General features: G+C 34.7%; 1 non-coding gene across 1 annotated transcript; it reads left to right on the top strand.

Moving 5' to 3' along the window:
• The first annotated feature begins 21,099 nt into the window (after positions 1-21,099).
• LOC136221150 (small nucleolar RNA R71) lies at positions 21,100-21,206 on the top strand. The gene has a single exon (XR_010684936.1). It is a non-coding gene; the product is annotated as a small nucleolar RNA R71 (small nucleolar RNA).
• The last annotated feature ends 2,132 nt before the right edge of the window (positions 21,207-23,338 follow it).

Raw genomic sequence — 23,338 nt, 5'->3', positions numbered from 1 at the left:
ATATATATATATATGAGTTCACTCTTAATGGGTATTACCCATCCATGGGTACCTAGAAAAATATGTACATCATTATTTTTCAATTAATGCAATTTATAACCTAACTATTTTGCTCTAATTTATTTCTCTCTCATAATAAATATTTTCTAGGAAATGAAAAATATAAATTTTGAAAATCAGTGTCTTTTTGAAAAAAGTAATTTTGAATTAATTTTATTTCATGTCAAAAATTAACCAATACAAAAATTAATTATGTAATTTGGATTAATATTAAAAGGATTTTAATATATATAAATTAAAATTAAATTGTTTAATTTTAATTTAAAAGAAATTAATTACGAATAAGTTGGCAGCAGCTTGAGCTACTGCCAACTTAAATATTGAAAGTTGAGTATGAGCTCAATTGTGGGAAATTTTGAGTTGGGCCGTAATTGCTGCCGCTTTAGCAGCAATGCCGCCCAGCGTCGCGGATGTGATCCGCGACAGAGACGAACCTGTTTCGTAACGTTTATTTTTTGTTTTTATTTTTTCTAAGTATTTTGATTTTGAAAAAACTAAAATTAATATATAATTAATTAATCTACATAATTTTAATTATTGTTTATGTTAAATTGTATGAATTGAATTGAGTTGTCTAATTAATGATATTTGATACAGTTATGGAACAGAGAAGTTTTTGGTAGGGTGGAAGTAAATATTGCTATTGCTCAGTCCAGGCTAGCTGATATTCAAGGGGACATCTCTGTTCAGGGTTTGAATGAGAATTGGCGTCAGATTGAGGCAGAAGCTCAGCGGGATCTTGATCTTCAGCTGCACCGGCAGGAATTGCTTCTCCGTGATAAGAGCAGAGAAAAATGGCTTGAGGCGGGGGATCGGAACTCCAATTTTTTTCACCGTTCGGCCAAAGGTAGAAAAATTCAATCTTCAATGGATTCTCTTCTCATTAACGAAATTTTGGTTGAAGATGAGAATATCATTTCTCAACATGTTGTTGAATACTTTTCCACTCTTTTTACTAGCAGCAGGCTAGCTATCGATCAGGGTGCTATTGCTGCGGTTATTCCGGATTTGGTCAATTTGGTGGACAATGATAAGCTCACGCGGCGGCCAGCGCTAGATGAGATCCGAGCTGCAGTTTTCAGTCTTAGCCGTGATAGCTCTCCGGGGCCAGATGGTTATGGGGGGTTCTTCTACCAGCACTTCTGGGATATAATTGGTTCAGATGTTTGTAAGATGGTGCAGAGTTTCTTTGATACTGGCTGTATGCTTCCAGGTATGAATTCTAGTATTATGACTCTTCTTCCCAAAGTTGCAGAAGCAAATGAAATTCAACATTTTCGACCTATCGCCATGAGCAATTTTAATTATAAGATCATTTCAAAGATCCTTGCTGATAGGCTTGCACCCGTCGCTATGCGCATTGTTTCGGATAACCAATTCGGATTCATCTCTGGCAGAAGCATTCACCATTGCATTGCTGCAGCCTCGGAAGGGGTAAATATGCTTAACAAGAATTGCTTTGGCGGAAATATGGCTTTGAAGATTGATATCAGGAAAGCTTTTGACACCATTGACTGGAATTTTCTCCTGGCTGTTCTTGAATCTTTTGGGTTTTCTTTGCAATTTCGAAGCTGGATTTTGGAAGTTCTTCGGTCTGCTCGTATGTCAATTGCTTTTAGAGGGGGTAGCAAGGGTTATTTTAGCTGCTCATGTGGGGTCCGGCAAGGGGATCCGCTTTCTCCAATTTTATTTGGTATTGCAGAGGATTTCTTTAGTCGTTGGTTGGCCAAGTTGGTGGGTGAAGGCAAGTTTCATCCCATGGTTTATCACAACTCTACTCCTTTTCCTTCTCACCTCATATATGCAGATGATATGTTAATTTTTGGCAGGGCTACTCTCAAAAATATGAAATGTGTCAAGGACCTTTTCAACTTTTATGCAGCTATATCGGGTCAGACGGTTAACTGGGATAAATCCGCAATTTATTTTGGGAACAGTATCAGCATTCAACGTAGGAATCGGCTCATTGATATTCTGGGTATTCGTGTTGCTCGGCTGCCGTTTAATTATCTTGGGGTACCAATTTTTCAGGGGGCGCCTAAGGCTCGTCATTTACAACCGCTTATGGATCGGTTCCTTGCTAAATTTAGTCTATGGAAGGGGCGATCACTTGCTTTAGCTGGCAGGCTAACACTGATAAAATCTGCCTTAACGGGTGCTCTTATTCATTCACTTATGATTTACAAGTGGCCATCTTCTCTCACCACAAAGATTACTAAAGCCCTCAGAAACTTCCTTTGGACTGGGGACAATGATCAGAGAAAGCTTCTTACTGTTAAATGGAAGAAGTGTTGTCAATCATATGAATTTGGGGGGCTTGGCATCAAGGACATTGGACTGTTCAACAATTCTCTTCTTGGTAAGTTTTGCTGGGATTTGATTCAAAACAAAGGATATATCCCTTCTATGCTGCGAAATCGCTTCCTTTATCAGTCTGGTATGCCTAAGCGATATATTTCAAATTCTTCAATTTGGACCTCTGTTCGTCCAATTTATGATCAGATCAGTTTGGAAGTGATCTGGTGGTTTGGAGACAATTCTAAACTGAATTTTTGGACGGACTCCTGGATTGCACCAACAGTTGCAAATCAGCTCGGCATTCCGGCAAAGATACAGCGCAATCTTTATGACCCGCTTCAGTCCTTTCGCGCTAATGATTCTTGGACTAATTTGCATCGTCTCCCTGATCTTATCTAATTGAACATTTAGAGGGTTTCTAGCAGTCGGGACGGAACCGACTTGTGTGTGTGGAAACCAGCCATGTCAGGTATGTACTCTGCCAAAGGTTTCTATAGTTCCTGCTGCAACACCACTCCGGTTGAGTGGAACAAATTCCTTTGGAATGCCTTTGTGCCGCCTAGGCGGTCTGTCACCTACTGGTTAGTGATTCATAGGAAAATTGCGGTACAAACCAATTTACAGGTATGTGGGTTTTCTTTTGCTTCGAGATGTGAACTGTGTAAATGCCATATTAAATCTATTGATCACCTTTTCGTCACGTGCCCTGTGTCGAATAGTCTATGGAATGTTGTCTTCTCTGTGTTCGGCATACACCACAATAGTATTTTGACCTTTGAGAATCTTTTTCGGGAGATTAGAGCTGTCCGTTTGCATATTTCTATGAGAAAAGGGTGGAATTTGGCTGCTATTACTGTTGTTTGGTACATTTGGTACATCAGGAATTTGGCGATTTTTGAAAATGAACTCCCTTCAATCCAATTCCTTCAGAATCAGCTTTATTATTACATTCAGGAACCAAAATGGTTTGTCAAATTTCTGAGCCGTGCTAGGCCTCCGCTGGACCCTATCATTGTTCGATGGTGTCCGCCGCCGTCGGGTTGGATAAAGGTTAATACCGATGGCGCTGCGGATGGTGCGCCTGGACTCGCCGGAGCTGGTGGGATTTTCAGAAACTCCCGAGGTTTTGTTATTGGATGCTATGCTATTAGCCTCTCTAATTCCTTTGCGTACATTGCCGAGCTGACTGCCATTATTTTTGCAGTAGAATCTGCCTAGGAACGGGGGTGGCACAATTTTTGGATTGAATCGGATTCTGCTTATGCGGTTGATTTGCTAAATAGAAAGTCTACCATGGCTCCCTGGAAGATTAGACAAGACTGGCTTCAGTGTTTAAATAGATTCACACATATGAATTGCAGAATCACTCATATCTATCGTGAGGGCAATCAGGCGGCGGACCAACTTGCCCGCTTTGGCAAATCAGCTTCTGCTCTCACTTGGTGGCACTCGGCTCCTCATTTTTGTCAATCGTCTGTCTTTGATGACCTTTGTAATGTTGCACATGTTCGTTTTCCTTAATTTTTCTGCTTTGAACCTTCTTTTTTGCTTTTCCTCCCTTTGTAATTTTTCTTTTTTTATTAATAATATATCGAGTTGATTTGGTGTGTTAGGGGTGCCAACCTAGTTGGGATGTCTAGCCTCCTGATCGCGTCCCAATCTTTAAAAAAAAAGATATTTGATACAGTTAATTAGTCGAATTAATTCAATTATACAAAATTAAAATTTTGAAACAACGAATCAGCTCATCTTAGTTTTAAATTATAATTGTTATAATTAATAAAAGAATATGATTATGTGTGTGTTAATTTTATTTTGCAAACCGTTTTGTGCTTAATAATTATATCCAATATATTAGTTAAACACATTAAACATAAAATAATAAAACACAATAATGTATAATTTTTCGTCTTAAATATTTTGTGTTTTTGAATTGATTTTGCAAAATTATTTTGTGTTTGAATTAATTATATGAGATATGTTAATTAAACACGTTAAATAATTTTGGTAAAATAATTGAACACAAATAATTAATATTTGTATAGTTATATTTTGAATATCTAATTAAGTTTATCGAATTTTTTTTTTTACGAATATAAAGTTAACGACTTAAACTAGTCTAGGATAATGGGGTGAGTAATCCTGATTAGTTGAAGCTGGTGGGTAATATGGTTGAGATTAATATTAACACGTATTAAAACTAAGCTTGCTCACGAAACTGTTCATTAACATTATAATCGAGTTTATTCATCAAATTGTTCATGAACTTATAACCGAGCATGTTTTTGAGCTTTCGATTCAAGTTTCACAATGATCAAGCTCATCTCCTTTATGAATCGAGCCTCAAAATCATACCCAAGCTTGACTCGTTTATAAATTATGCTAAACACCACCGAGTTTTTATCGAGCTGAATGCCAAACCGCTCATCCAGTGCTTATAGTTTATGTAATATTAAATGAGACTTAATATATCATTTTCCCCTGAACTTGTTAAAAAAAAGCATGATTGGTCCCTTAACTTTTACAGTCTTCTGATAGCTCCTCAATTTGTTTAAAATATCCCAATAGTCTCCTCAAATTACTTAAAATGAAGTGAATTAATCACTCTGTTGCAAGGAAGTAAGCTACACGCGGAAGGTGCATGTGACTTGAAATGTTATTACATAATTCACATGATAGATTAAAGCATATTGAAAAAACAATTTTTATTTGCTTAATCGTAAAATTTGTCCTCTCTTATATTGGAATCTCATACTCTGACCTTGGTTATTTTACCTTTTTAAAATACGTGCAACACACATTTTGTATGCAATTTATCACTCAATTACAAGGAAGTAAGCTACACGCGGAAAGTGTGTTATAAGAAATTAAGCTACACACGGAAGGTGTGTTGCACGTGCCTTGAAATGTTATTACATAATTCACATGATAGATTAAAGCATATTGAAAAGGAAATTTTCACTTGTTCAACTGTAAAACTTGTCCTATATGATATTGGAACCTCATACCCCGACCTTAGTCGTTTTACCTTTTCAAGTTGTGTGCAACACAAAATTTGCATGCAACTTACTTTTTTTTGTAAGTGCGTAATTAATTGATTATATTTTAAGCAAGTTGAGGGGACTGTTTGGACATTTTGCACCAGTTGCCTATCAATTGATTCCGAAAAAATATTTCACATTTTTTGTGATTTAATAATAGAATTGAAGATTAATATTTTTCAATTCGACGATTTTTTTTTTCAAATTGTAGAAAATATAGTATAATTTTTTAATTTTTTGTTAAAATATATTCACATCTATTCATATGGTTGTGATCCGTTAATAATGCGTGATAAAATGATGCTGAGAAGATAATTTATTTCTCAACTTGACTCAACTTGTTAATGTTAAGGGTAAATTTGCTTTTTACTCCAAAAGTTTGCACCATTTTAAAAGTTAGGTATAAAATTGCTTTTAACAATCAATGTTAGGGATATTTTTACATCTTATCCCAAAATTATTCTAATATACTGTGCTGAAATTATCATTTTAAAAATGAAACATTAAAAATTGTATTTAAGAAAAGAAAATAATTTTTTTTGAACTAAATAAAGATAGTGAAACAATTACAACAATGGATATTATGTATTTAATTTAATTTGAAAGTAAAAAGGTATAGATTCCGAACATAGAAAAAATAATTAATGAAATATAATTAAGACACAAAATGCTTTGGAAATAGCAAAGGAATAATAAGACTACTACTTCGTTGTTAGAAATACTAATAAGGTTAAAGTAGTCTTTTTTTTTTTTTTTTTTTTATCCATTATCCTTAATTTATTTTTTATTTTTCTTTTGTGTTGAAAGAATATATGATGCACATGTTCCCATATTCTATTTATGGTATTATATTTTATAACTTGATATTATAAATCGATAAATTTACACATTTTTCAAAAGTATCTATGGATGGGTAATACCAATTGAGAAATAATTCATATATATATATAATGCTTACTTTGTCAAAAACAAAGTAAGCATAGTCTAACCTATATATATATATATGATTTTTTAATTTTAGGGTAACAATTACAATTGTTCATTTCTTTTGATCAATTGTCTAAGAGCAATTCTAATGGGTGTTGCAAGCTTGTTGCTTGCAACACCCAACCATTAGAGTGCAAGTTATATGGTTGTTCTCAATTTATGTAAGTTACATAAAGTAGTAACTTTCAAATCTTGAACTTTGTAATTTTTGTCTGCCACCATAAATAGTTTAATATTTTTGTTGTTCTTGTGAGTGTACGGAGTGTCACGTCCGTATCTAAATTTCTAAAATTTATACCTTGATAGTAATATATATTATAATTATTAGATGTGTGATTTTTATTTGGTGTTATGGAAAAAGTTTGGAGTTAATTTGATGGTTTTAGGTGTAAATTAAAAGTTTAGGATAATTTTTAAAAGATTATAGAAAGATGGATGATCAAATGTGATATTTTTTAAATTATTCTCAAATTTCCAAAGAGATTATATCAACTACTCGATCATCATCAACAACAATTTCATTTCATTTTCATTTTCTTTTATATTTATCATCAGTTTTCTCTGAACCGTTTCTCCACCGTTTCTTTGATTTATGGAGATTCTACTGTCCGAATCACTCGAAATTTAAAACATAGCATCCTTATGCATAGATCTAAATCCTACCCGAAGAATTTTTGAGTTTCGGCAGTGTTTGGAGGGAAACGTCTTAGACGGGATTTAGAGGCGTGAACGGGTGTGTGTTTTTCAATTAATAGCTAAGGTAAGTAACTATCAACTATATTTTGAGTTTTATGTATATATATATATAATCAAAGAATTTCCAGAAATTGATATTTCAGGGTTTATACGGGTATTTTGTAAAATTGGGATTTTTCACCACTAGTACAGAAATGCTCACTTGTGTCGCACCTCTTGTGTCGCGCTTGAAGAGAAAGCGACACAACAGAGTAACTAGTGTCGCACGTTTTGTAAACGCGACACAACTAAGTATTCTGTGTAATCACTTGTGTCATGCTTGAAGAACGTGCGTCACAAACGAGTCATTTCTTGTATCGCCTGTCTTACAGTGTTACACAAGAGCAAGCTTGTGACGCGCCTTTACCAAAACGACACAAGGAGTGTGTTATCTTTGTGACACGCTTTTATAAAAGCGACACAAATAGTGTGTTATCTTTGTGTCGCTCCTTTTTAAAAATGCGACACAACTAATACGAACTACTATTTAAATATAATTAGTCATATTTATTAAAATACTAAAGAATTAAAAAAAGGATGAAAATCAAATAGCATGTACATACATATAAACTTATCTTATATAAATTAATTAAAAATAAAATAAACTGGAAAACATAACTTTAAAGTGTAAATATGTATAGAATCGAACCTCTAACTAGTTGAAACGCCATCAAACGTCTTAACCATTTGAACTCATTTTATTTCTTGTCATCCAACTTCCTTATGCAAATCATGGGCATCTCCAATTTTATTCTACCCAATCATTAGTACAGAAGTTCGATGTCTGGTTGATGTACCTGGCCAGAAGGTTCCTTCTATTTCAAATGGCGAAATGGCAAGCTATTTGAAGAACGTTGTGGCTCTAAGAAATTGTGTAGCCTTACTTTTACCCATTGCAATTTTTTGTTGAGCACAAATTAGAAATGAAATTCTAAATTATTTTTATGTTGTCTTAGACTGAAGTATGTAATGAATGTTGCAGGTTCCTCAGAAATATATGATTCTTTTGTAGCAAATGACGTAAATTTTATGCTAGATGCGGGAAAATTTTGTAAATTTTTTTTAAAAAAATATCAATATTTTGCGTCGCGCGTGAGGAAAGAGCGACACAAAGTGTACCAGATTAATCGGGGAGCTTGTGTCGCGCACCCTTGGAGCGCGTCACAAGAATTATCGCTCTATTGTATCGCGCGCGTGAGAGGTACGACACAATAGATGAATAGCTTGTGTCGCTCTCAAGAGCGATGCAAAGTTCTTGTATCGCACCCCTGTTGTGTCGCACAAAAGTGCGACACAACAACCTGAAAAAGTGCGACACAAGTAAGCATTTCTGTACTAGTGCACGATTTTGCTTTTTATTGTGAAATTATGGTTTCAAATGAAGCTATTGACTATGCTTCTATGTGAATTTCAGATTTTACTTGATTATGTTGATTTAAAGCTTAATTTGGTTGATTTACATATATATATACATATATGTTTTTGGTTTCAATGTATATATATATTGAATAAAATGAATTTGATGATTTCTTACGAATTGTTTTTGGATTGAGAAATATGTTGCGGTTATTGTTGTTATTATTTTAGATTAAAGTCCAAATATGATTTTTTATGAGTTGTGATATTTCGAAAGATTAAATGGTTTTGTCCATCTAGGATTGCCCGGGGTAGGAGTTGTATTTGTAAGACCATATTGTTGGTCCCTTGTTTAGTTACAAGTATAGTTCCAAGGGGGGGGGGGGGTTAGGAACTATTTAAACTTTTTTCAATTTAGGCAGACTTCTTTTTCTAAAGAAAAAGATTTGAACAGCGGCGCTGAGTAAACAATAAGATACTGGCTTAGTCAACAGGTGACTAGGTCAGTTTCTTAGCTCGAGTCAGGAAATAGCACTTAGAGTCTATTCCTGAGCTCAGACGTTCAACGCGCACAACTCAACTTGACCTCTTTACTTGGTCAGTTTTGATTATTTAAAGCAAGCAATATAAATAAGGAGTTAAGGTAAGAAATACTTCACTCAGCAGATTTATCCAGGTTCGGCTTCTTCTAAGCCTACGTCCTGTCCTCGGAACACGTTCCGAGATTGCAAATACTCTACTGAGCTCTTTAAAGGTAGAGCCTCAAACCTTTTACAATATCAGCAATTGAGTATGACAAGAGTACCTTCCTCTATACTTCTACTCAATCCTAATCTCTCCGCTGAGTACTTAAAACCGAGTACTCAGCCTCTCCTTTCTATCTCTAGAAATGATAAGTGTTTTGTCCTAATACAAAGATGTGCTAAGACACTTTAGACGATTTACAATCACTCTAGACTTTTACACAGATATGAGAAATGTAGTGTAAGAATTTTTGCTTTTGCTTCTTGCTTGCAGAACTTGTAGAGATTTGGTCAGTGTTGAGCGATTTCCGCAAGTGCACGGTTTCGCTTGTAGTAATAAAAATATCGATCCCACAGGGATACGTTTTTTAACGAAAAAACTTATTTTTTGAATCTGTTAATTTCGAACTAGTTAGATTTACTATTAAATGTAAATGAAAAGTGAAAATTGGTTTAATTGAATTTAGAAAATTTGTTTAATTGAATTTGTGAACTTTGAGTATTTGAAAATGCTGGAATAAGATTTTATATTTAGAATAAATCGATTGTTAGAAAGGTCTTCTGATTTTAAGGATGAATTTTACAAAATAGGAACATTTAGAACTTTTTAGAAAAACGAATGAATTTATTCATTTGCATTAAGCAAAGAAAACAATTTAAACTTTGTATCAATTATGATGATGAAATAAATGACGGAACCTCTAATTAATTGGCTTTGAACGCGACAAAACCCTTTCGGGATAGTTGCCCTTACTCAAATTAAAACTCTTTCGAGATGATAATTTGCCTAAGTGTTCAACAAAGTTTCCTTGTAATGATTTTGAATTCAAGTGCATATTAATGAAAACACCAGCCTCACTTATATTGGATTGGTTACCATAAGTGCTGCATAACGATTTGTCGAATAGAACGGACTTTATTAGATGAAATATAAATTGATACAAGTTTACAGAGAACAAGGAGCATCGAGTTCTTCGAGGGCGTGCAAGTGAAGGGCTTGATTGGTTCCGCTTCCTTGGGTTTCCTAAGAGGTTGTCAGGCTCAGGGGCGAACACTCTACTCAATCTTCTCGCTGTAACTTCGTAATAGGGATTCGGTCGGCCACTACCATGATGCAAACTAAAACTGGAACAATGTCTAAACGCTACTGAGTTGTAATTAAACTATAAACAATATGTGTACCTCATCTTGTTTTGTACAGAATCTAATTTCTAACTCTCGAAATGTGTTTACTTAGAACTTCGACATAAGTTCTACGCTCTGATTCTATATCTATATTATAACATTTCACTGCTACTTTTTCTCAACATCAACTCTTTATTTATAGATGTTGAAGGGTTGTGTTTGAAGTGATGTATCCGTTGGTTAAGAGTCGTGTCCGTTGTGAAAGGACGTCTTTATCCACTTGAACGAACGCGTTTCTTGGATTTTCAGCATGTGTTAAATGCTCTTTGTAAATTTTCTGCACTTACCGAGGATGGTAATCCGCGGCCGTGAATGACGTAGCATTGAGTTGAGCTTCGGACGAAGGGGAGAAATAGCTATACCACGCGTGTCGCGGCCGTGGGTTGAGGATCCACTGTCGCGGCCCGGTGATTTTTCTCACTTCTTAGCTTTCATTCGTGTCTTCGACTTGGCGCTTTCAATTTACGTCGTCTTTGACTCCTTTTGTAGGGTTTTTCTTCTGTTTTAGATCCTTTTTCGTTCCTATTTGGATTTTACCAAATATTTAGGTACCTTGCAAGAAAGAAAGATATTCGAGAGTAAAAGTAATCTAAACAAATATAAATAACACGAATTTGTAATAAAAATGATGTAAATGTTAATGATATTTTAGGTATATTTTGGGCTTAACAAATCTCCACACTTAATCTTTTGCTAGTCCCGAGTAAAATTTCACTGAATTTATTCCTTAACTAATCTCTTTATGAAAATAAAACATATATCTTTGTGTTTACCTTTTAAATTAGTTAAGCCGAAAAGACTAACTTTGCATGGCAAATTTATACGCAAAATATCAAACTAACTTAGTATAAGTACGATATATCATTCGTCTTGTATTTCAATGTTTAAATTGAAGTATTCGGGACGATGTAAGCACGCATGTTATTGAGTCTTTCATCTCAAGGCATTTCAAAGCACCAAATTTCCTTTCCCAAACTTGAATTATTATATATGTTTTATTAAGTTTAATTTATTTGCTTAGTTACGCCCGTGATAAGGGTGGTCTCGATCGTAACTTTATATGCATTTGTTCTGTGTTCGCTTAAGAGGTACCGACCATGCCATGGGTGGACGCAATCATTACTTTAAACTTTAAACACGCTTAATTTTTTATTATTTAAACGTTCATTTCATACCTCGATTGTGATAAAGGTGGTCACAACCGTGGCCAAAAGTACGCTTTATTTATTAATTTCTTCCCTTTCATACCTCGATTGTGATAAGGTTGGTCTCAATCGTGGCCAAAAGTTAAGAATACGATTTATTGATTATAACTTGGGAAAAAAAAAGAAAATTAGCACATTCATCCTATATTGACTTAAAATTCAACATGTATTATGGCTAAAGTTTCTTTAAAAACTTCAATTGGTGTTAATGTAAGACAAAATCAAAACCGAGCTAAAAATTGTTAGTTTAATTTAATGCCTATAAACCTAATTGAAAATTTAAAATAAGATTTATTATATCATGAATTTCATGATATGAAATAGAGATTGAAAATAAAGAATTTATTACTTAAATACATTCACTCGAGACAATTTTTACTTAAAATCGTGTCGAAGATTTGTGAAAAATTTAAAAAATATTACCTGTATAGAAATATTTATTTCTATCGATAATGATAACCTAAAAATAATCATAAAAATTTTAACTTATGATTAATTTATAAATGTAAAAATGATATTTCATAAAAAATGTTAATTTTTTTTTCATTTGTTGCAATATACTTAAAAGTGTTGCAATATACGTTGCATTTTGTATTTTTGAAAACAAGTGTTGCATACATTCATTCATTCATTTGCATACATTCGTTCATTCATTCGTTTGTATAAAAATGATATATGTATATATCTCCTCCCACACTTAAATTGGACCATGTCCTCATTGGTGCAAAAATGGAGATAAAACGTTAAAGATAAAACAAACGGAAAGAAATGAAAGATATAGCAAAGAAAACAAGCATCATAAAATTAAATTAAAACTGAAATTGTACGAAACATAAGAAAATAAAAATGTACGAAACTGAAATGAAAACAAGATAAGATAAAAATAAAAGATAAAACCTAAGCATGCGGCGGGGAATCCGGAGGTGTTGGTGAAGTTTCCACATTTCGACGTCGGAAAAACGAAAGCATCCGATGCCGAGTCGATCTATGCGCACGCCTCAAAGAATTGAGGTTGTCATTCATCACCATGTTGTTCTCCACCAAATCATCAATCCGTAAATTCATTTGTCGATTATTGGCATTGATTTGGTTCAAAATTCTCCTTAAATCCACCGGATCATTATCTTGTGTTGCTTGGGCTTGTGGGGCATCTTCCGCTCCTTCCTCCGCTCCTTCTCCCTCGGTACTTACATTATGAGAACTAGAAGCACCTCCACCCATAGTGCCACGAAGATGAGCAATACGGGTAGCATAAGAAATAAAAACCGGAGGAGCCGCAGAAACCAACAAATGAGCCCGCTCAAGAGCCGCAATGTCCAAAACCGGAACATATCCATGGTAGGTGGACATATCAAAAGTAGCCAATTCATCCCGTGCTCCCAAAACAATAGCGGTTATGAAATTACCGATAGGGACTTGAGTGGTATGAGCCCTCGAAGCACGATATAAATTGTCAAAAATCATTCCAATGCTATCAACCTGTAAACCCTTGAACAAACAATCCCAAACAAACAAATCCCGGACTTGAATCTTCGAACTCTCAACACGACCAAAAAGTGAAAAACTCAAATACTTGTGAAAGAAGAACACACAATTGTCCTTAATCAACTTGCTTGAAGTGTTTTTAGAATCAAAAGAAGTTTGGTCGGAAAGAGTTTGCCAAAAAGAGTTATTGTCAAAATCCCGAGGCTTATCATAAAAATCACTATTAGGGAAACCAAACATGTTACCCATAGCCTCATAATCAACGGTATAGGTGACACCATTATTCCGAAAAGAAATTTCAGTCCTCTTTTTGTTCATCGTCAAAGTAACCAAAAATTCAACCACATACTCTTGAATTTGTGGAAAACGCATAGAAGCAAAAGTTTCCCATCCCAAAGTTTCAATAAAAGCAGTAATTTGTGTAGTGAAGTTCAACTTCCTTACCGAATTAAAGTCAAGAAACTGCATATCCACGAACTTATGATTGGCGTTTGAAAAGTGCTTGAAACGTCCAACTTCTTCTTCAGAATGAATGTCGAAATAAGCCCCGCAACTAATCCTTAGGCGACTAGCCTCAATGACAGCCGGCTTGTGTCCAACACGCTTTGCTCTAGGCATGGTTATGGTGTTTAGGGTTTAGATGAAAAAGATGAAAAGAGAGAAAAGCTTGAGGTTGAAGATGAAGTAGAAGTGTTGTATGTAGACTTGAATTGAAAGGGGTAAGTGATTAAAAAGGGTAATGATGAAATTGGGAAGAGTAAAAGTGAAGTATTGGGAAGAGGTAAGAGTAGGGAATTGGTTAAAATTGGAGGTGGTGTAAGGTTTGTGTAAGGAATAGGTATATATATAGGGTTTGAATAGGAAGTTTAATAGGTAGAGTAGGAATATGAAGAGTAATGAGTATAGTTGGAATAGGAAGAGGTGTAAGTAGAGGAGGAATAGGAAGAGTAATAGGTAGAGGTTGAATAGGAAAAAGGTTGAAAATTAGGCCAAAAATCCGGACTTGGAGTTGCCTTTAACACGCGTGTCATGGTCGTGGATGTGTATCCGCAGCCGCGGATCGCGTTTTTCAGCCAATTTTTCTTTGAATTGTTGTGGGAATTTGCTGAAGTTACCGAGAATTCATTAATTCTCGGCCGCGGATCACCTCGTGGCTACCCAAATCAGCATATTAACTCCTATTTGTGTAATTTCTTTGATAAATTTGATCCTGTACTCCTGGACAATATAATCTGTACTTAAGAACATAAATGTAAAACATTAAATGATAAGGAAAACCAAAGGTTTATCCTTATTAAAGGAAAAATAAATGAAAAATGCTTTAATTAATGGATGTTAAATTAAGAATAGGAAAGGTTTGGAACTAAAATTAATTGAAGCATTTATGTGCATGTATTAATGTAAGTTAAATGAATCTTTATTTAAGGAATTGAAACTTAGTTATTAATCATTTAATTAGTAATGAATGGATTAAGTTTACATTTAATAAGTGCATTAGTTTAGAATTATGGAATTAAATGTTAGTTTAACCAAATAATCAAAAACAGGAAATAATGCAAAAGAGAAATTTTTTTATTGAATAGAAACATATTTACAAACAAACGAAACAAAAGCTATGCTAAAAATTCGTCCCTTTCAATCGGGATTTTCTTAGCCCTATAGCGTTCTATTTTCAATCGGGATTTTCTTAGCCCTATAGCGTTCTATTTTCAACTGCACGAAGGCTTGACGTTCTGGTGCAGAAAGAAAATTGGGTCCTGATCGAAATACTCGTTTCACTAGACCTTCATATTCTAAAAACTCATAGTCTAGCATTGGGAAAGATTCAGCATCACTCCAAGGAACAGAAATACTTCCCTTGGTCCCTAGAATTATTCCACATACAATATTCCCGAATCCAACCTTCTTAGCCTTGGATCTAGATGCGGCAACAAGACCCTCCATCAGAATTTTTGAAGAATCTACCACGTTGCCTTGAAATATATCGTCAAGGACATAAAGATCAGATTCTTGGACGACACTACTGAACGTGCGACCGAACAGGCTGTGACTCAGAAACTTATGCAAATATAGCATAGAGTTGGAATAGAAAGACTTATTATAGGCAAGTTTTGGGTGGAAAGGCCAGATGCCGGTGAGCATTCGCCAAATATCAGTGGACGTCATATCTCTTCCATGATGACGTTTGATAGTATCCTTTAAGGGAAAACCAAACCAAGCATGTAATTCTGGATATCCAAAAGTGAAAGTTTTGCCATCCCGACGAAAACTAAGACGCACCCGACGCTTGTTAACAAAGCGAACCGTACAGAAGAACTCTAATATCCAGTCTCCAATTATAGAAAACTTCATATTAACAAATTTGGTCCATCCTAAACGTTCCATGTAGCGACTTATATCATCTTTAATTCCCAACTGATCGTTAAGAAAGTCATCCATGTATAGCATTCCGACAAAGAATGTGTATCGAAGCTTCAAGAAGCGCCTTCCCTCATCATGATTGAAGATGGGAAAGTTACATCCGTAACGCTCTGATATATCAACACGTTTATTGCGTGAAGCAATAACTTTCTTAGATGAAGTGTTTGAGGAAGTCATGGTGTTTGGAATGAGTAAGGAAGAAAGGTTCTGAACTTAATTTCTGGGTTGTTGAATGGTAAGAAAATCAGAGATAGTTCTGATAGAGATGAAAAGAAAATGACAGAAAACTGAACATCTAGAACCTATTTAGAAGATCCTAGGATGAAAAGAGGTGTTGTTTTTGAAATGAAAAGGCATGAAACAACCCTTTTAGAAATGAAGAAACTTAACGCTTCGTTTCTGAAGAGTTGCATCTGCTGGAAAAAGGGTCAATTTTTGCATAATTTCCCCGTGTCGCGACCGAGGATGCTGACCCGCGGCCGCGACACGCTGATTTCCTTACGGAAATCAGTTGTCAAAACTCCAAATTTCTGATCCTCTACCGAGAATCCTCATCCTCGGTAAGTTCAGAAATTTTCCTTTCAATTTGAAATCAGAATTCTCAACTGAGAATCTGAAATCCTCTACAAGTCCAGAAATTTTCCTGGCTACTAATTATACCCAAATTCTCAACTGAGAATTTTAAATTCTCTATAAGTCCAGAAATTTCTTACCTCCTTAAGAATTCTATATATGTGAATCCTCAACTGAGAATTTCAAATTCTCAACTGAGAATCACTGAATTTCTTCTAATTCTCATTAAATTCCTAAAAATTAATTAAAATCATGACTTGTATATATATTTCTATATCTAAAATTCTAATATAAAATGATATAATCTAAACAAAACAAAAATAAAAATAATAAATAATAAAAACTAACTATTAGAAAAATGAAATGATTTATATGTCAGGAAATCTTGTTACGAAATTAGTTCCTATTTCGGAAATATTTTCGTAATAAATTTTACATCGATTACCGTTAACTTTAAAACGATTACCGTTGGTTTCCTCAAGTTCCAAAGAACCATAGTCGAATGTTTTGACGACTAAATACGGTCCGTCCCATCTGGACTTAAGTTTTCCTAGAAATATACGAAGCCGTGAATTAAATAACAGCACCTTATCTCCAACATTAAAGTGTTTGACTTTGATCTTGGCATCGTGCCATTTTTTCACTTTTTCTTTATAAATCCTTGCATTTTCATACGATAGATGTCGTAACTCATCTAACTCATTTAAATTGAGCAAACGTTTCTTTCCTGCTTGTTGTAAATCAAAATTAAGTTTTCTAATAGCCCAATAGGCTTTATGTTCTAATTCTACTGGTAAATGACATGCTTTTCCATACACTAAACGGTATGGAGTCATTCCTATTGGTGACTTAAATGCAGTACGGTATGCCCATAGCGCATTATTGAGTTTTTGTGACCAATCTTTTCTTGATGATGAAACAGTTTTCTCTAGAATCCATTTGAGTTCTCTATTTGAGATCTCCGCCTGACCATTCGACTGAGGATGGTATGGCGTTGACACGCGGTGGCGTACTCCATATTTTTTCATAAGCATATCAAAATTTCGATTTATGAAATGGGTACCGCCATCACTAACAACGAATCTAGGACAACCGAATCTACAAAATATATCGTCAAGAAAATTAATAACTACTTTAGAATCATTCGTAGGGGTTGCAATTGCTTCAACCCACTTCGAAACATAATCAACGGCTACTAATATGTAAGTTTTACCATTGGAAGGTGGAAAAGGTCCCATGAAATCAATTCCCTACATGTCGAAGATTTCAACTTCCAACACGTTTTTGAGGGGCATCTCATCTTTCCTTCCTAAATTTCCCATTCTTTGGCATTTATCACAACGAGTAATAAATGAACCAACGTCCTTAAACATTGTAGGCCAAAAGAAACCACATTCTAATATTTTAGCTACCGTTTTATTAACTCCATTATGTCCTCCATATGAGCTGGAATGACATTCTGTTATTATAGATTCATATTCATTTTCTCCAACACATCTCCTAATTATCCCGTCACCACAAGTTTTGAATAGAAAGGGATCTTCCCAAAAATATTGTTTAATATCGAAGAAAAATTTCTTCCTTTGTTGGGAAGATAATCCTTCCGGAACAATATCGATTGCAAGATAATTAGCAAAATCTGCATACCATGGTGACATGATACTTTCTACTTGATAGAGATGTTCATCGGGGAAATCATCTCGTATACCGACAGTTTCACCTATAGGACCGTTTTCATCTTCTAGTCTCGATAGATGATCGGCGATAAGGTTTTCTACTCCCTTTTTGTCTTTAATTTCTATATCAAATTCTTGTAACAACAAAACCCATCTAATCAGACGCGGTTTTGCATCTTTCTTAGCAAACAGATAACGTAAAGCTGCGTGATCTGTATAAATAATAACTTTAGATCCTAACAAGTATGACCTAAACTTATTACATGCAAATACTACGGCTAACATCTCTTTTTCTGTTGTGTAATTTAATTGTGCACCGGACAATGTGTGACTTGCATAATAAATAACATGTAATCTTTTATCCTTTCTTTGACCTAAAACACATCCCACTGCTAGGTCACTTGCATCACACATGATTTCAAAAGGTAAATCCCAATCGGGCTTAGCAATTATGGGTGCACTGACTAAGGTTGTTTTCAATGTTTCGAAAGCTTTAATGCAATCTTCATTAAAGTCGAAGGTTGAATCCTTCATAAGTAAATTAGTAAGTGGTTTGGAAATTACAGAAAAGTTTTTTATAAATCTTCTGTAAAAACCTGCATGTCCTAGAAAAGATCTTACTCCCTTGACAGTTGTTGGTGGGGGTAATTTTTCTATTACTGAAGTTTTTGCTCTATCCACTTCTAATCCTTTTTCGGATATTTTATGACCTAAAACAATTCCTTCGTCAACCATGAAATGACATTTTTCCCAATTTAACACTAAATTCGTTTCTTCGCATCTAGAAAGAACTTTATCTAAGTTTTTTAAACATGCATCAAAAGAATCTCCATAAACTGAAAAATCATCCATAAATACTTCCATGATATCTTCGATGAAATCATTAAAAATTGCAGTCATACAACGTTGAAAAGTTGCTGGTGCATTACATAGACCAAAAGGCATTCTTCTATATGCAAATGTTCCATAAGGACATGTGAAGGTTGTTTTATCTTGGTCATCTGGGTAAATATATATTTGAAAGAATCCGGAATAGCCATCAAGAAAACAATAAAATGCATGACCGGCTATCCTTTCGATCATTTGATCGATGAAAGGTAAAGGAAAATGATCTTTCCTAGTTGCCTTATTTAGGTTCCTATAATCTATACAAACCCTCCAACCGATGGTGGTTCGCGTAGGTATTAATTCACCTTCATCATTCCTTACTACAGTTATGCCTCCCTTTTTGGGTACACAATGGATTGGACTAACCCATTCACTATCCGAAATAGGATAAATGATTCCATTGTCTAAAAGTTTAGTAATCTCATTTTTTACTACTTCTTTCATGTTCGGATTTAAACGTCTTTGTCTATCCGCTTTAGGTGGCTTATCTTCTTCTAAGTGAATCCTATGCATTACAATACTAAGATTAATTCCTTTTAAATCTGAAATCTGCCATCCCATACTTCCTATTCTATTTCTAACAAATTCTTTCAATTTTTCTTCTTGATTTTCTGTTAATTTGTTAGAGATGATTATAGGTAGAGTATCACTTCCGCCTAGGAAAGTGTATCTCAGATGGTTTGGTAATTCTTTAAGTTCTAATTTAGGTGGAACTATTACTGAAGGCGGAACTAGTCCATCTTCTCGAATCAAAGGCTCTGGGTCCTTATCTTCTAATTCTTCACCCATTATAGGTTCCATTATTTCTTCTCTTTGAACAATTTCATTAACACATTCTTCAACTAAATCAAGCTTCATACAAGCGAAATCCTCCATAGGATATTTCATTGCTTGATTCATATCGAACTCGATCTTATCGTCACCTATTCTTAAAACTACTTTTCCTTCCGACACATCAACTAGAGCACGTCCCGTGTTCATGAATGGTCTACCAAAGATTAGCGGACAATTAGCATCATAAGCAAAATCTAAGATAACAAAGTCAGTAGGAAAAATAAATTTGTCAACTTTCACCAAAACGTCTTCAATTATACCATATGGTCTTTTAGTGGATTGATCCGCTAATTGCAAAACCATATTGGTACGCTTGATGTCTTCTTCTAAACCTAATTTCTCAAAAATAGACAATGGCATCAAGTTTATACTAGCTCCTAAATCACAAAGACAACTTGGGAATTCCATATTTCCCAAAGTACACGGAATGGTAAAGCATCCGGGATCTTTGAGTTTAGTAGGTAATTTGCTTGATACTATCGAACTACATTCTTCAGAAAGTGAAATGGATGAAATTCCTTCCCAACTAATCTTTTTTGAGATTAAATCTTTCAAGAATTTTCCATAGTTAGGAATTTGCGTAATTGCATCCATGAATGTTAAATTTATATGCAAATTTTTAAGTTTATCTAAAAATGATAAAAGTTGTTTATCATGGTCCTTATTTCGGACCCTGTGTGGAAAAGGTGGTTTTGGTACAAAAGGTTTTGGATTAGAGTCAATTGGCGTATCTTTTTGTTTTAATGTATCTTCTTTGGATTTTGGTAAATCATTTCCAGGTAAAGTTGAATTTCCGGGCATTTCCGGACCTATGTAGTTTTTTCCTGAGCGAAGAGTGATAGCCTTAACATGCTCTTTCGGATTTTCTTCCGTTTGACAGGGAAGACTTCCCTCTTTGCGGGATGGAATTGATTTAGCAAGTTGTCCAATTTGAACCTCCAAATTATGGATGCTAGATGATTGGTTTTTGATAAGCTGATCGAATTTACTTTCGATCCGTTTAAAACCATCGTCTTTATTACTTACCTTTCCATTCATAGCATCAATAAATTTGTCGATTTTTGAAGATAAAGTGCTAATCGTATCTCTTGTTTGATTTTGATAATTATTTATCCGATATTGATTAGCATTTGCATTATTATTATTATTACCATCTTTCCAGTTAAAGTTAGGATGAGTTCTCCATCCATGATTATAAGTATTAGAATAAGGATTAGTAGTTTGGTTTTGTCCTTGGACAAAATTTACCTGTTCTATCTCATTCATACCTTCGTAATCAATGTCTCTCTGGATTGGATCATTAGGATCGCATGGTGCCATAAATTTATCAATTTTGTGCGATAAGGCAGAAAATTGGGCTTGTAACATTGCTACAGGATCAAGATTCATTATACCTTTAACTGATGATGTACCTGAGGATGATGGTTTCGCCGTCGGTATATGGCCACGCTCGGCGGGCCACATACTGCTGTTGATTGCCATTTCTTCCAAAAGTTCTCTTGCTTGGGCGGACGTCTTCTTCATAAATAACCCTCCAGACATAGCATCTAATGAACCTCTAGTTGTAGGATTTAATCCATTATAGAATGTCTGCATTAAAAGTGCATCTGGCAGTTGGTGGTGTGGGCATAAACGTTGAAGTTCTTTAAAACGTTCCCAAGCTTCATAAAGAGTTTCATTATTATTTTGGGTAAAAGATGTCAACTCTTTGATGACTCTTGCGGTTTTTGCTAAAGGAAAATATTTTTGTAAAAATGCTTGGGCTAATTGGTCCCAAGTTTCAAATGTTGCAGCAGGCATAGAAGTTAACCAAATTTTTGCCTTATCCTTTAAAGTGAAAGGAAAGAGGCGAAGTTTGATTGCTTCAGCTGTTACATCAGTAATTTTAAAAGTGTCACAAATTTCTAAGAAATTTGTCAAATGTGCATTAGGGTTTTCGTTAGGTAGTCCATAAAACGTTACGTTGTTTTGCAACATATTAAGCAAAGCAGGCTTAATTTCAAATTGATTTGCGTTTATACGGGGTCTAACTACACTATTAGTTACACCGGCCATTCCTGGCCTAGCATAATCCATAAGTGTCGGTGGATCGGCCATAATCTCTGGCTGGTCTACTTTGGTTTTTAAGGGTGTTTTGTCTTTGTTTTTGTTGTTTTTCTTATTTTTCTTAAGTGTTCTTTCAATTTCTGGATCTAAAGGATCTGGTGGCGTGCCCGAATTTCGCAAACTGCGCATGAACTTGAAATTGTTACACGAGCCAAACTACCTTCAAAACAAAATTGAAAACAAGTATGTTATATAACTGAAGATAAATAAAATATAAAAATAATGTATAAAAATAATGTATAAACCTATATTCGAAAATAAAATACGAAAAATAAAAATTTTGTCAAAAATTTTGGCGTATCCTCGGCAACGGCGCCAAAAACTTGTTGAGCGATTTCCGCAAGTGCACGGTTTCGCTTGTAGTAATAAAAATATCGATCCCACAGGGATACGTTTTTTAACGAAAAAACTTATTTTTTTGAATCTGTTAATTTCGAACTAGTTAGATTTACTATTAAATGTAAATGAAAAGTGAAAATTGGTTTAATTGAATTTAGGAAATTTGTTTAATTGAATTTGTGAACTTTGAGTATTTGAAAATGCTGGAATAAGATTTTATATTTAGAATAAATCGATTGTTAGAAAGGTCTTCTGATTTTAAGGATGAATTTTACAAAACAGGAACATTTAGAACTTTTTAGAAAAACGAATGAATTTATTCATTTGCATTAAGCAAAGAAAACAACTTAAACTTTGTATCAATTATGATGATGAAATAAATGACGGAACCTCTAATTAATTGGCTTTGAACGCGACAAAACCCTTTCGGGATAGTTGCCCTTACTCAAATTAAAACTCTTTCGAGATGATAATTTGCCTAAGTGTTCAACAAAGTTTCCTTGTAATGATTTTGAATTCAAGTGCATATTAATGAAAACACTAGCCTCACTGATATTGGATTGGTTACCATAAGTGCTGCATAACGATTTGTCGAATAGAACGGACTTTATTAGATGAAATATAAATTGATACAAGTTTACAGAGAACAAGGAGCATCGAGTTCTTCGAGGGCGTGCAAGTGAAGGGCTTGATCGGTTCCGCTTCCTTGGGTTTCCTAAGAGGTTGTCAGGCTCAGGGGGGAACACTCTACTCAATCTTCTCGCTGTAACTTCGTAATAGGGATTCGGTCGGCCACTACCATGATGCAAACTAAAACTGGAACAATGTCTAAACGCTACTGAGTTGTAATTAAACTATAAACAATATGTGTACCTCATCTTGTTTTGTACAGAATCTAATTTCTAACTCTCGAAATGTGTTTACTTAGAACTTCGACATAAGTTCTACGCTCTGATTCTATATCTATATTATAACATTTCACTGCTACTTTTTCTCAACATCAACTCTTTATTTATAGATGTTGAAGGGTTGTGTTTGAAGTGATGTATCCGTTGGTTAAGAGTCGTGTCCGTTGTGAAAGGACGTCTTTATCCACTTGAACGAACGCGTTTCTTGGATTTTCAGCATGTGTTAAATGCTCTTTGTAAATTTTCTGCACTTACCGAGGATGGTAATCCGCGGCCGTGAATGACGTAGCATTGAGTTGAGCTTCGGACGAAGGGGAGAAATAGCTATACCACGCGTGTCGCGGCCGTGGGTTGAGGATCCACTGTCACGGCCCGGTGATTTTTCTCACTTCTTAGCTTTCATTCGTGTCTTCGACTTGGCGCTTTCGATTTACGTCGTCTTTAACTCCTTTTGTAGGGTTTTTCTTCTGTTTTAGATCCTTTTTCGTTCCTATTTGG

This window comes from Euphorbia lathyris, chromosome 2 (assembly GCF_963576675.1).
Source record: "Euphorbia lathyris chromosome 2, ddEupLath1.1, whole genome shotgun sequence".
NCBI classification, from domain to species: domain Eukaryota; kingdom Viridiplantae; phylum Streptophyta; class Magnoliopsida; order Malpighiales; family Euphorbiaceae; genus Euphorbia; species Euphorbia lathyris.
The sequence above is the reverse complement of the archived record's forward strand: the minus strand, read 5'-3'. Positions and strand labels throughout refer to the sequence as shown.